This window comes from Triturus cristatus, chromosome 6, assembly GCF_964204655.1.
Source record: "Triturus cristatus chromosome 6, aTriCri1.1, whole genome shotgun sequence".
Classification (NCBI taxonomy): domain Eukaryota; kingdom Metazoa; phylum Chordata; class Amphibia; order Caudata; family Salamandridae; genus Triturus; species Triturus cristatus.
The window spans coordinates 398,626,797-398,642,548 of record NC_140589.1 but is presented as its reverse complement, the minus strand read 5'-3'; the positions used below and the strand labels follow the sequence as shown (position 1 = coordinate 398,642,548).

General features: G+C 41.1%; 1 long non-coding RNA gene across 1 annotated transcript in view; it reads right to left on the bottom strand.

Annotated features, from left to right (window-relative positions):
- The window catches only part of LOC146817220 (uncharacterized), a 38,516-nt gene extending 26,136 nt beyond the window's left edge, over positions 1 to 12,380 (bottom strand). Inside the window, exons 1-5 of the long non-coding RNA XR_014962511.1 lie at positions 12,286 to 12,380; positions 12,055 to 12,135; positions 11,719 to 11,792; positions 11,589 to 11,649; positions 11,441 to 11,494 (exon numbers count right to left, since the gene is read on the bottom strand). This is a non-coding gene — a long non-coding RNA (uncharacterized LOC146817220). The remainder of the gene's footprint in view (positions 1 to 11,440; positions 11,495 to 11,588; positions 11,650 to 11,718; positions 11,793 to 12,054; positions 12,136 to 12,285) is intronic.
- Between the last annotated feature and the right edge of the window lie 3,372 nt (positions 12,381 to 15,752).

Below are 15,752 nucleotides of genomic sequence, written 5' to 3'. Positions count from 1 at the left end.
GATGGCAACTCACCGATTACTCCCTAGTAGTGTCTTATTTCCCTTTAATAACAATTCGCACATCAACATGCAGAGCCAGGTTCAATATACAACAAAATACGTGAAGAATTATTTTTATGTTTATCATTCGATATCTCCAATATTTACAACAAAAACAGTATTTTTACAGCAAATTATATTACACATATGCATTATTTGTTGTATCCATTTTTTTCAAGCTTGAAAAGATCTCAATGGCGTTTAGTCATATGATCATCTGTTATTTCCTGTATATTTAAGATCACTATCACCAATAAAAGCAATGCCCAACCAATATAATCACCTGTGAGATCTTTTCAAGATTGATACAAATGAATACACTGCCAGGTCCTGGCCTGGCAGTTTGGGCTGAGCTGTCCCATTGGAGCAGAGACAACATTGATTTGTATATGTCTGGGTCCAAACTGAGGTGGCACAGTGTGCACAATAACAATGGACTGGGATGCGGTCCTGAATGATTGCCAGTGGCGGAAGATTTATTCGAGTTGAAGTAAGTGATTACCGGCTAACAGTATGTTACGCTAGAGGGGATTTGTTAGTTGCTGTCCCCGTGTGGGAGTTGGAATTGATGCACTAGCTGTTAAATAATCATGGATGTGACCATATTTATTTGTAGATGAGATAGTTTCTGGAACAAGTTGGTAAGATGAAATCTTTATTTCTTCACTATTTTTGGCACGTTTTTTGCTAAGTGGGCTAAACTGATCACAGTTGTTTTCTTGTTGTTGTCCGTAGTGATGGTTTGGTAGAATCCTTTTTGAAATATCACTATATGGGAGTGAGATACCAGCAAGGTATGTTAAATTTTAATTTGTTTGCTTTGGTAACACTAGGGTGTTTTATATGTTTTCATATGGGCACTCATGGTGTGTTTTTAAATTGGATACACTTTTGCATGGTTTGACTGGTCAAACACTTTGTTTGGCTTCTTGTGAGCAGACAATACAATATGATATAGGGTGTATTGATTGGTTTGTTTTGTTAGTATCTACAGGAGTTTCCCTATGTGCAACGCTGAGTCCTGAGGATGGTCTTACGGATCCATGTGGCCATAAGAGACCGAAATGTCAACAACACACCCTTCTTGCCTTTGAATTTTTGGATTTAAATGTATCTCAAATTGTTAGGAATATTAAGAACTGTGAAAGATATGGGCTGTTATTTGTACTGACCATATTTTCTTGTTTCTAAAAGGGTGTCTACACTACCGCCAATCCCCTAACAAACTGGTGCATCTTATCGGATTGTTCTGGTAGTTACAGTGTTGCTATTTGCTTTGTGTATATTGCTCACAAGGTGTGTATATATATTCTGTCATGAAATGTCTCAATGAATTACTTCTATTGTAAAAAATACAGAGAAATTGGAATACATCCTTGATTACAGTTGTAATTATTTTACTGTCTCAATCACATTTGTGACCAATATAAGTGTGAAAGGTTTATGTGAATAATTCCTCAAGGATTTTTTTGTATATGTACTTGAGATTAATTCAAGCATTCCAACCATCACTCTTTTTTAAAGCAGCTCTTGTACCTTAAATATACAGGCGCTGCTTAAAGAATGTTGACATCCTGGCAAAACATAGAGGGAGCAGACAATAGTCCAGTGAATAAAATGTCTGTTACTCCAGAGGGAGTCTGCCAGACTTCTCAAATTTCAGGACAGCTTTCCCTTTGCAAATCTTTTACTCCAATTTAGGCGTTGGTAACTGATCAAAGGTTGGGGCCGCAATTGCCGTCTAAATCATTAGTGCATTGCATTCTGAATCGTAACTTGGAGGGGAATGCCCCGTCATGCTGCCTCATAATTTCAGGTCAGAATGGGCTGCAAAAGACCTTTTGCAAGTTGGAAATACATTTCTAATTCGCACCAGGGCCTTTGTACATTGCACAAAGGTGTTTAGAGGTCGCCAATCCAATTAATTGGAGAATTGCGTTCTTTGAGACTGTGAAATACCTTTGTACATCTGGCCCTTTGTTGCAAGATGAGTGTTCAGAATGCATCATCTTCACGAAAAGATGGACGCACCGGAGCAGACTCTTTCTTCAACATGCTCCCAACTCATGTTTCAATTATTGCGAAGAAGCCTGTTCGTAGTACTGGTCAGCTAGTTTTCCACCCAGAATATTGTAATATGCACTGTTAATTTACTTTATATATGTACTCCCTATTCACATAAAGCGTTCTCAAATGGTTTGCAAAGTGTGAGATAGAGACTAATGACCCTCCTCACCTTCCGTCCGGATTTAAATTCTCTTGGTACATTGTAGAGCAGGCTCTTCTGCAGAGTGATTTATCCACTGTCTCTGGCGTCTCTTGCCCCTGACCACGCTTAACCCAGCTTCCCAGAGAGAACATTTTTCTTTCATGGGATTTATCCTGACATATCCTCCTTGATAGTGTTTAAAATGGAATCGCTGAAAAATGTTCTTCGCAATTTTAGACCTCAGCAAAGCGCTAGGTAAAAATAACTTTTCACTTACAAAATAGAAGATCTTCAAAGATTACCGATGTGAGCCCCATGCTTCCCTGCATGCATTGATAATGAATGCCATCCATCAAGCTGCAACAGTAGCAGAAACATCGACTGCATTACAACTAGATCCTACTGCCAAAAAGGGTTTTTCTTTCACCAAATTGTCCTATTAATTAAAATGTTTTTGGGGTGAAGGGGCACAATGACTAGTTTACATTTTTCAACAGTTACGCCAATCCATGGAGATCTGAATTTTGGTTTTGTAAAAATTTTTTTGAACACTCTATTTAGATTTTACTACAAATGACAATCCGGTTCACATGCATGCACATTCAAAGAAATACACAATAAATGCAACGAAGGACTGCGATTTTGAAATTCTCACATCAAAGGAGCATATTATCAAGCACGGCGTTAAAATTATCGCCGCTTTAGCGGCAGAAAACTGCTGCAAAAGCGGCGATAATGGGCTTGATAATATGCCCTTGATAATTCCCATAGAAGTCCATGATGACACCAGAACACGGGCTTCTATGAGAATCATCAAGGGCATATTATCAAGCCCATTATCGCTGCTTTAGCGGCAGTTTTCTGCCGCTAAAGCGGCGATAATTTTAACGCCGTTTCTTGATAATATGCCCCTTAGTTTTTAGGTACACCTGGGGTTTTGCATTTTATATCTAGTTTGGGGGAAAATACTGATAGGTTAGCTAGTACTCCACTCTTAGGTCACTTCTTGATTGAAAGGTTCTGCCACCAAAAATACATTTCAGGGATCTTAACTTGACAGAGCGAAGGCAGATTTCAAAGAAGCTCTGTTGTTTAGGAAGCAGCAGTGCCAGTGTCTTTCACACAGTGAATTGACGCAGCAGAGACAACAATTTTGCAAGGTTATCTCAAAAACACAGCAGGTACACATAGCTGCTTTCATAATAATGCTGCTATATGCATATGCCTTATGATGTTACTACGGTTCATATTATCAAGCACGGCGATACAATTATCGCCTCTTTAGCGGCAGAAAAGTGCCGCTAAAGTGGCGATAATGGGCTTGATAATATGCCCTAGAGAATTCCAATAGAAGCCCAGGTTGACACCAGAACATGAGCTTCTATTGGAATCCACAAGGGCATATTATCAAGCTAATTATCGCCGCTTTCGCAGCAGTTTTCTGCCGCTAAAGCGGCTGTAATTTTAACGCCGTTTCTTGATAATATGCCCCTACGAGTGGTCACAAGTGTGCGTAGGCTGGGGTGTGAGAGCACACTAGGATTTTGCCTGGATCTGAAAGAATCCTTGTAACATAAATACTTGTACACTATAGAAAGCAGCAATGCAAGCAACATTCACGTGCAGAACTGGTACAGCAGAATCAGCAGCAGTGCACACTTTCCTGACATACTGAACCGACACAGCACAAATAGAAGGTGCATTAAGCTTACTCATGTATACCAAAGGCACAGAACAGCTATTTGCAGTACCGGGGTCCCCTCATGCGCAGAGAAAGTGCACCATAGGCAATAGCAATGCAAGCATTCTTCACACAGTGAACACGAGCACTGTAAATGACATGGGTGTAAGCTTCCCATACAGAGAGAAGAGACATAGCATATGAAGTAACTCTGCAAGATCCTAAAGATCCTACCACACCCACAGAACAGGCACAAGTATCACAAGCAACCTCTCACAGAAACCAGCAGAGGTAGAAGCAGCGTAAGCTCCCACAGGTAGAGAAACAAAGCAGACCCTCCCCGTAACCCCCCCCCCCCCCCCAAGAGAGAGAAAGACACACACAGACTCTCTCTCGCTCTCATATAAGCTCATTTATTGAGCATATTCTTCACTTTGTTCCCCTTTACTAAAAAAGTGTGAACCTATGAGTCACTTTAAAATCATTTATACTGACTTGTGACCCGGGTAGATAATGGCACCTATTATATTGTATTGCATTGTATTATTTATACAACACTCCGTATCCCTTTGTGGGGGTATCGAAGTGCATTTTCAGATGGGTACAATGTTACGCTGTGGCAGAGTGCATGGTTGGCCGGGTGTTGTATTTGTTGTTGTTGTGATGCTATGTGGTAAGCATTTTGATATCATGCATAAATGTCCAGAGAGGTAGTCTTATCTGGTCTTGGGTGCAGTGTCACGCAGTGTAATGGATGGAGAGGTGTGAGAAATAGTTGTGTAAAATCTAAATGTAATTATCTGAAAATAAGAATTTACTTTGCAAGTCCTGTGCTATGTTTCATGGTTTCTAATCTGGTAGAAGCAGAGATTTATCTGGATGATCCGTGCTAAATATAACCCAGTTGAGGTAGCAGACAAGTCTAAAACATATAAGCAGCTATACAAACCCAACCGTGGTAGAGGGATGGTTGTTTGCAGTGTGCACGTACTTCAACAAAAAGGGTGCAAATCACTGAAGGCTTTCTAATCCATAAGGTATCACATTCAAGGTTAAGACCCTGTCAAATGAGTAAATGATTCAAATGGGCAAGAATGGAAGTTGGTGACATGAGTATTAACTATGGACCTTTCACACTACGTATTGGTCATAGGTGGTCAGAGCATCCAGGCAATTAGCTGGAAACCTGATCTCTGTAGGAGTTTCCAGCTTATTGTTTGCATACTGTGTGATAACAGCTCCTCACCAAGTAACTGTGTGATGGGAGCTGATATTGTGTGACACATGGTGGGCCCATGTGAGTTGGAAGGTTAGACTATGAACAATGCACCCTATCTCTTAACCTGTTATGGCTACTTTCCAGGTACCTTAGTTCTGCTGTATGCTTCGAATTCATGCACCTTCCTGCTCTGCCTTCTAGTTTTTCTTCCAGTGAGGAAAGTATCCCTGGGTCTTTTACTCCTACCTCAATGTCTGCAATCACAGAGAGTCACACAATGAGACCTGCTTAATTAATATTCATTAGGCAGGTCATCCTGCAACCTCCTCTGAATGGTGATTTTGTGAAGCAACCTAGTCGCAAAATCAGCACCCATTCACAAAACATCAGTGCACAGTTTGCCACCACTTTTTGGAAAAGGACTCAGTATAACTGCTCTCAAGTTGTGATCCTAGAAGATTGACACAAGTCAATGGGCGTTCCTCATAGAATTTGTACTACCCTGTCTTGCTTTACACTCCCAAATAAAAGGAATTCAGCTCTCCCCAGCAGAGGCACTTGGTAAAGCAAGAAAGCACATGGAAAGGGGGCTCCACACTCATGAAATGAGGCACATCAAAAGATAGTTTTCAAAATAAAGTGTGGGTTTTTATTAATGCAACACTCTAACAGAAAGGCTTTCCCGAACGTCAAATGAATCGGATAAAAACAACATTCAAATGTAAATATACTTATATATATGTACAAGCAAAAATAATAATGCACTCACAAAATAATCAAATGCATGGGATAAAAAACAAGCATATAATTATAGTAAAATATGCAAATAATAAACACTTACAAGTCAGATAATAATGAAACATTCACAAATGAAATGCATAGGAGCAAAACCTAAGCAGATAATAATAATGGAGCATTCACAAGTGAAATGCAAGAAAATAGAACACAAACAAATAATATTAGTGAAACATGCTCATAATAAATGAATGTGCACACAGACAAAAAACCCATATAAAGATAACTATATATCTATACATCTATCTCAATACCAACAATCAGAGAAAATACCTCACCGGCTGCAATATCTTCATGTTGTCCCTCCCAAGACTGGGGGTCCCTAGTGTCAAGAGACTTCTCAAGCCAGGAAATGTAGCAACTAGCAGATGCATCCACCTCTCAGGAGAGATCCCGTCTAAACCCTAGTTTTTATCATATTCTCGATGCACAAGACGTTTCGATAAGAAACCCTCTACGTCAAGGAAACTCACCAGAGCTGGCCAAGCTCCTGCAAGTATTACAAGGCAAAGGATTGCTCACACATTCTACTCGCAAGTCCCACACTACAAGTTCCAGCTCCACATCTTGGTTAAGCTCGAGAAAGTAGAAAACATCTCCAAAATTATAGAAAACACCCTCAAAGAGAAAAATCATCTTGAACGCAAATAACCTGAATAACCGTGAGTCCCCTGGGGGCCTGCTTGTGTGTGCAGAACCGAAGCCAGACAGAGTCTGAATTCAAGATGGAGTTAGAGCAACTTAAAGCCAATAGTTAACACTTCATTTCCCAATGTACAACATAATGCAGATTTGTGCACCACTACCTACAGCACTACACTCCGAGACAGAGAAGTACATTCCACACATTTCTCTCTCATGCTTTCAAATGCACATCCCACATGTTCTCTTCCAGGCAAGGCTGTTTTGCTCTGTGCTGAGGAGAAGGTAAACAATTCTACTCTGAAGCTATAAGGAGACACAAAATTAAAATACAAGTCAAAATGCAAGTGCACAAAAAATCATGTTGTACATTCAAGAGTAAGTTAAACACCTAGGGGTCTATTATGATGGCGGGCGGACTTTGTCCGCCCACCATCGCCCCGGGAAATGGGATCCCCCGCTATGTGTGCGGCGGTCCCGCATGTGCAATTAGGATGCGCCTGCCACACTGGCGGGCGCATTCCGCATTATTTGCAATGCGGCGGGCAGTGCTGTCCGCAGGACCTGCCGCAATACAAAACAGGCATTTGTCAAAAGGAGAAGGTAAACAATTCTGTTCGAGAGCACATGCATGAACTGAGGACTCTTTGATATAGACTTTTAAGGCAAAGGCATCTATTAAAGTTGATCAATTATACTGTTGATAGTCCACTAAGTGAAAGAGAACTGCAACCCTTCGTTCAGGTAATAAATGTTTTACGAACATTTCAGTAATTTGGAAGGAGATATTATTTCATGGCGAATAGTGAATAAATAAAACCAGGTTGTTCCCAAAAAAATTCTTTATTGTTTTGATTCAGAAAACATGCCAGTACTACTCTCTTACTCAACTAAAATTTGCACTCTGGATAATTAAGAGACTATTAATTGGGTCTGGGCTGGGAATTAAGAGGCTTTGCATCCCAGCAGATCCACTTAGCCAATGCATGGGCAAGGTTAGTTTTTCAAATTCCCACAGTCCATTGTGCTTAATGCCACCCACGCCAGTTTCTTTCTTTGGATTTTGATACTTATAGCCCAGTCCAGTCCATAAAAAAAGAAGATTACAAGTGGCAGAATACATGGAAAAAGTTAGACTGGATTAGTTATTCTTGCATGGACTTGCAGATCGCAGGGGTACCTGTGGTGACCTATGTCAGACACTTGCATTGATGGGAGGGTATAGGTGTGTCTTGATCAGCCAATGCCCATAATGTACCTGCTATATTTTTTTTATAAGGAATGTTATTGAAACATTTCAAAGTGATACATTAGCAGTCACATTTCTTTGTACAAAACAGATGAGAGAATGTATAAGGCCTAGAATTGTCATAAAGATGAGGTGACAAATATCGCCACGCTGAGCATCTTAGCATTTTGAACAATAACCACACTTATTCAGCTAAAGGCATCCACATTATGAGTTTTAGTCCGTCATACATAACGCTGTGACACTACCCCAGTCGCACACCTAATACTTATAGCGGAAAATCATTATGTTCTTCCTGCGTGTATTCAGTCTTTGTAGTCTTCTGCCGATTCACCGATTCTTTCCCAATAAGGTGTTGTTTATATAATCCCCAGAAACCTTTGGGACAGCTTTGAGGGGGAAGCAGGTCACCAGATAACTCAGATTGTGAGTTACAGTACAACATATCCTTTATCCACTCAGCCATTGATGGAACAGGCACTCGCGCCCAGAGCACCGCCATTTTGCACTTCGCCAGGAGCAGACCAATCGCCACTAGCTTCCTGACATCTTTTTGTAATGACCTAGTGTAACCCAGCAGTGCTAACATCGGGTCAGGAGAAAGTGTCAGCCCTGTTACTTCATTGAGCATTTGAAAAATGTGCTTCCAGTAATCAGCGACCTGCGGACACTGCCAGGTCACATGTAAAAAAACAGCACTTCACCGCATCGGTCACCGGACGAGTAATCCCTGAGACCATAGCGAAACAATCTCTCAGGAGTGTAATACACTCTGTTGAGGTATTTAAAGTGTATTAGCCTGTTTCTGCCGTTTAGGGATACATTCTGAGTTACCTCGCAACAACACCTCCATTAGTCATCATCCAAAGAAATTCTTAAATCCGTCTGCCACTCTAGCCTGGCTTTGTATATTGTGTTCGCCTAAATTCTTGCGAGATACCATATATAGTAGACACCAGTTTACTGGGGAAATTTGTTCGTAAGAGAAATGAGAGGGAGTGTAATTCTGGAGGTTCTTGAAGGTCGTCACCAAGCAGGGAGCTCAGTGCATGCCTGATCCTATAAAAATGAAACTGCGCAAAAGGGATAATGCATTGCCCTGCTATAGCTACCTCAGCTGACATCCGAGCCCTACCCTCTGAGAATAAATCACCCATGGTGGAGATGTTTAGAGCCTTTAAAACCTGTATAACCTCTTGATCTGCCCCAATGGGGAGCCAGTAGCACCATTCCTCTGGCAGAAGGGGAGAGTACAAGAGCGAGCCAGCCTGCCTTTTCAGTAAGTCGTGCCAGGCATCAATTTTAGAGTTAACAGAGTCTAAGACACCATTACGTCTGTCAGGGGTCTGAGACAATCGGCAAGGGAGCTGATCAAGTCCCACCGCTATCTTTTAAATTTGTAAATGAGGAAGATTTGGCTGACTATGCATCCAAAAATGTGTGTGGGAGCATTGGGTGACTCTATAGTATAACTCAATGTCCGGGGCACCAAGACCGCCCATGGAGTAAGGCAGTGTGAAGATGTCCTATTTAACCCGCGAGTCTTGCCTGCCCAGGCCAACTTCACCATAAGCATGCACAGATGCTGAAAAACTTGTTTTGGGAGTACCATTGGGATGTTAACAAAGAGGAATAGCAATGTGAATAGAACAATCATTTTTATCAAGTATATGCTCCCCATTAGTGACAATGGAAGGCGCACCATCGGTCGACGTCTTCTTATTATGCCAGCATTTGTAAAGCACACAGCTACCTCCGGAGTGGTATCCCAGCGCTGGGGACTGTCGGGAAGATTAAGTAAGCTATTGCCCAGAGTCACATGGTGCTGGGCTAACCTGTTACGCGGAGCCAGTGATCGAACCGTGAACCCTGTGGTCCGGAGTCAGGCACCCTGGCCGCTGCGCCACACCTCTTCCACTTTGGTGATAGCCTAACCATAATTTTCTCTAATAACAAGTTCAGAATCCGTGTGGACCGGCATGCCTAAATATCGCACCGGCTCACATGACCACTGCAGAGGAAAATCTAAAGCAATTGGAGGTGTGGCTGGGGTTAATGGAAATATAATAGATTTATTCCAGTTCATCTTTAACCCGGAAACACCACTGAACTTAAGCACTTCATTAAATAACGGAGTCAAGTTAGACCCTGTCTCCCAGACATATAGCAGCATGTCATCTGCACATGCAGACACTATAAGATTGTAGTTTGGGAAGCCAATGCCTCTGTACCCATGGTACTCTCTCAGGGCGCATGCCAAAGGTTCTGCTACAACAATGTGGACAGGGGACACCTCTGTCTTGTGCCTCTCGAGATTGCGATGGGGGTGTCTCTGCGTCTCCAACTCATACTCTGGCTGCTGGTTGGTTATAGAGAACTGCTATCAATTTAAGAAAGACCTCACCCACTCCCATTCTTTGTAAAACCACCAACATAAATGCCCATTCCACGGAGTCAAACGCTTTCTCAGCTTCCCAAAAAAAAGCTGCAGCTTTGATTTCCGGTTTTACATGTTGGATAGCTCGAACACAGCCCTCAGGTTGTACGATAATGTGCGACCCGGCACAAAACCTGCCTGTTTTAGGCCCACTAACATCGGGAGCAATGGAGCCAGCCTATTTGCTAGGACTTTTGCAAATATTTTCGTATCTACATTAAGAGGAGATAAAGGTCTCTAGGACACACACTCCTGTGAGGGTTTCCCTAGTTTAAGCAAAGCGGCTATTAAGGCCTCCCTCATTGTTTGGGGCATTATACCCTTCTCACTGATTTCTTTGAACAGAGTGCTGAGATGTGGAACCAATAATTCTTTATATGCTTTGTAAAAGGACACCGTGAGTCCATCCTGTCCCTGGGCACTCCCTTCATGCATGGAGTTCAAGGCCATCTAGATTTCTGTGGAGTCTAACGGCTTCATTAAGTATTCTCTATGCCCATTAGTGAGCCATACCAAACAACAATGCCAATACTGATAATCAATTAGTTGTTATTTAGACAGATCATCGAAATAAATCTACGACAGCCTGAAGTAATATTGGAACTCATCCATTTATTTTAGAATTCTTTTTCTCTTTTTACCTTAACTTTTTCAATTCAGGACAAACTTTTAGATAAATACAATATAACAAAATCTCAATCAACTTACTATCCACAGACACCGTACTCGCACTTCGTCATCTACTTCTCACATTCAATAATCTCCATTCAAACCCATTTATTACCCACACTACATTCCAGCCATACACAACACTCCCTTCCTGGTTCCACAGACCTATTCAATATTTTGAAACCCAGAGGGAACAACCAAACAACGGAAAGGATTTTACACCAGTCTTTCTAGTGCACTCCGGAACGGACTTTACAATAGATTTACAAAGTGGCAAAATATTTACAGTGCAATGTACAAAAGCAAAATTATAACTGAACGTTTGTTTGGTAAAAAACGCAAGGTCGACGCATTTCGAACCCACTTCCTTGCGAGGGTTCTCTTCAGGACCACAATAGCTGACACAACAAACAAGAGATACCATCTCTTACTTTCTAATCCGAAGACCAATCTGAACTTTTTGTATTCACACCAAGGCACCCCAGCGTGTGTCTGCTTACCTTTACTTTTAGTGGAACGGCCTACTGCTCTCAGTGTCTTTAAGGGCAAGTAGTCTGTGAAAAATATGAAGAAATCAAAATGAAAAACGATGTCCCAAAAGAAATAGAAAAATGTAACTGTCGTCAGTCATTGTTGGAATGAACTTACAATGATTAGGGTGTCTAAATCTTTTCACTCTCCTGTATGAGCTCTCTTTTGCACGCAGAAGCTGAGGAGAGACGAAACCAAACATCAAATCTCTACCAAACTTACGTTTCTCTAATCTAGAAGTTCGTACCTATGAATGTTCAGACAAGGCGTCAATGATTGCTTTTGGATGGAGGCTGACTCCTCTGTAAGGATTCTTTTTTTCTGTTGGAAAAAAAACACGAGTACATTTTCAACCCAACTTCAATGACAAAAGGTGTCCTCTCTGTTTTGTTCGAGTATACTTTTTAACTAGTGGGACGAGGCAACAATGTTCGCTTATGTAATGGCTGAAGTTTTCTTGATTGTACATTTCTGTTGGAAGGAAGGGGGTATTTCAATCACCAAAGGTGGCCCCGAAAATAAAACCTTTACTTCAAAGCAGCAATATTCACGAAAGAGATTACCCCGTGCTTACGATGTTTACCTTTCACAATCCCCATCCTTGTTCAAATCAAAGGCATGCCGACTCCATGTGCATGTCTCTCCGAGACTATCCTCGCCGTATCTGATGGATCACAAAAACAACAATGTGTCCGATAAGGGCGCTGCAAGCTTGTGTTGCCAAACACCACAACAGTTGTGAACTACACGCTGACTTGATCAAACCATAGGATCTGTACTTCAAAATATAGCTACGGCTGCCTAGACCCCATACCTCACAATGTCTATGTCCTGACGAGAGTCAACCATCCATCCGCAGTACGCCTGTTACCCGATGTAAAGGGAGCTTGCGTTTGCTCACATTTAAACTTCCTCGAACGGTGCAAAATGGCTTCCCAGAGAATTCTGGGAGAAGTTCCAGGGTTCTTGGGGCTTGTAGTTCCACGAACGACCCACCTCACTATTGTGAAAAACCTGAAATGGAGTGATCCCAAGGACCTTTTTGATTGGAGCGAAAAGTGTGACCCATTGTCAAATGTCATATGTAGCAATTTGTTTGCATAAAACTCAGCACATTGTCGATGTTGTAGCAAGAAACTCCAAGCGGCATGTTATTCTGAAAAGACACAATGGTCGTGGCCTCACTTTGAGTATATTTCTAGTTCCTCAGGCCGGTTGTTGTAACATATCTTTGTATTGGAATGGAGCGAGCTACTATAGCTCAATGTTCCAACCCAACTGCAGGACTAATGTGTCTTATAACAAGGCGGCAGTGCCAAAAAATTTGCAAGTGGCACAACGTGACATGTTAACAATTTATAATTTGTATAATTCTAAAAATTAATTCAATCCGTTAACCGCAGTATTAAATTTAACGATGAGCATAGCCTCCCATTGAGTTAATTTCTGGTCAAGGTTACCACCTCTTGAGTCAGTTTCTACTTTTGAAATGACTGTCCATTTGAGATCTCTCTCTGTATGTGCCTTCAATTTCCAATGGTTAACCAAAGGAGCAGTTTCCACATTGCTCTTAATTCTAGATTTATGCTGCATGATTCTTTGGCCAATTTCCTGATTCGTCTTGCCAACCTAAAGCTTCGGACACGGACATAATATTCCATAAACAACAAACTTAGATTTACAATTGGTAAATGTTTCATGCTTCCAATGAATTCCCTCAATTGTCTGCTCGCAGCAGGCGCAAGAACCGCACTCACGGTGTCCACTTACTGGTGCTAGACCCATGTAGTCTCTAAGGGTGGATTTTGGTGGTTTTGGTAACTCTGCGCGGACAATATGGTTGGCAACGCTTTTATCCTTCTTAGAGGCAAAAGGGGGCATTTGAAAGAGTTTGGTCAAGATCTTTCACCAAATGCCAGTTTTGGTGAATCATTTTTTTTAATTGATTGGAATTAGAGGAGAATGTGGTGACACATACCAATCTATCCATAGGTGGATGTTCCTTCTTTTGTAGGAGTGACTCGCGTGGTGTCCACCATGCCCTCTTCAAAAGTCTTTTTAGATACCCTCGGTCAAGCAAACTACTTAGCAAGTTGTTTGCATGCAAAAAGTACTCATCTTTAAAAAAACAGTTGCGTCGAATCCTTAAAAATTGCCCACAGGGCAAATTTTGTTTTAGACTTCTGTGAGGATTGCTGGTATAGTGAAGGGCCTTATTTCTGTCCGTCGGTTTTTTAAAAAGAGTTGTGACTAAGCTTACATCTGAGGGATTTACTTCCACATCTAAAAAAGGTATTCGCTGCTTTGACTGATTGAGACTGAATTTAATATCCTCTGTCCTCGCATTGAGCCAGTTGTAAAATTCATTTAGTTGTTCATATGGTCCTGTCCGTACCATAAAGATGTCATCTATATAACACATCCAATTTGAAATGTATTGCTGGAAAGGGTTGTTCTTATAAATGAATCTTTTTTTCGTACATAGCCATAAACAACACAGCTAGCTCTGGTGCAAATGGACAGCCTATTGCGACTCCCTTAGTTTGAAAAAAGAAGTCACTTCTGAAGCTGAAGAAATTCTTCTTTAGTGCAAAGGTCGCCAGTTGAATGATGACATTTGTGGGAACCCTTACTGGTTGAATTCTTTTTTCCAAATAGTGGGTTAACACTGCAATCCCATCGTCCTGAGGAATCTGAGTGTACAATGATACAACATCTAGGGTGACCATGATGTCTTTGTTCTCTTCAAACTTAATAGATGTCAATTTGTTTAAAAAGGCTGTTGTGTCCTGAAGATGGGATGGGACGTCAGTTAAAAAAGGTTTTAGAAAATAGTCTACATATTTTGAAACTGGTTCGATTAGAGAATCGCAACCTGAGACTATAGGCCTCCCCGGTGGACTGATCTCACTTTTATGGACCTTAGGGAGGATATAGAACACCGGGACTCTCGGATGTTTATTTTGTAGGTATTCAAAATCCTTTTGGCCCAGAAATCCTTGGTCATGTGCTGCTTTTAACATCTCAAACAATTGGCCTTGGAGTTCAGATGTTGGAATTTTTGTGATTTTTTTATAGCATTCTGTATTGCCCAATTATCTCATGACTTCCTCTGTGTAGCTCGGGGTGTCCCAAGCTACAATTGAGCCCCCTTTATCTGCCTGTTTGATGACTATTGATGGATCATTTTTCAAACCTTGCATGGCTTCTTTTTGCTCTTTTGAAGTGTTATTTTACACATACTTCTTATGTTTCTCCATATTGGAAATGGCCGAAAGCAAGGTTCTTTCAAAGTTTAGGACCTCTTTGGGAATTTTACTGGATGTAGGGCAAAACAAAGATTTTCCCCGGAGGCCTGTTACCTCTAACGTATTTGAAAACGAATGTTCTGCAAAGTAAGTCTTTAAGCAACTTTTTCGGCAAAATTTGATGGCCCCTGTTTTCATTTTGATTAAGTCCGTAGATCTTGAAGGGACAAAAGTTAATCCTCTCTCTAAGATATTTGTTTTAGCTTGAGTTAACACACATTCCGATAGATTAAAAATGGGGGACGGTCTTAGTTCTTGTAATAATGTCTCCATGTGGTCATTTCCCATGGTTGATTGTTGAATCGATTGCGTCCTCTTTGTTTCTGTTGACCTCTTCCTAAAAAAGGAAGGGAAGGTTGTTGCTGCTGGGTATTGTTGCCTCTTCTGTTTGTGTTAGGGCGGCCTTCATTGCTATCTGTTTCCCCTCACGAGGATGAAGATGTATCAGAGAACGTGAGGAACTTATTCCTAGATCTTCGTTGATATTCGGGATTCCGCTCGTTTGTAAAAATCCGGTTGTAAGAACGGATAAACGTTATCTAGAGAGAAGATCTTTTTATCTTTTTCAAACTTATTCACTTTTTAATTTATAGTAAAGTCCTTAAACTCTAAAATTTCCTTTTCAACTTTCTCCAATAGTGATTTTGACTCAGTGATTAATTGGTTGTTTTTAATCTCGGTCTCTAATAACGCTATTTCTTCCAATTGCTGTTGAGAAATCCTATGAGCTGTCTCAACAGTAAGGACTATCAGGTCCCTACTGCATTTTGTCTCAATGCAGCTATAACCTTTCTTGCACACAGGGTCGTCAATAAAAATAACAGGACTGTTCTGAATTTGTAGACCTCCAGGGATTGTCCCTGCCTTAAGATGTTCTAATAGGACGTGGACATGCAGGTCAGTTCTAATTTGTTTCTTCCTCAATCAAATAAGTTTGTCAGATTCATTTTGGGTTTTTGCTGATAAGCTTAAG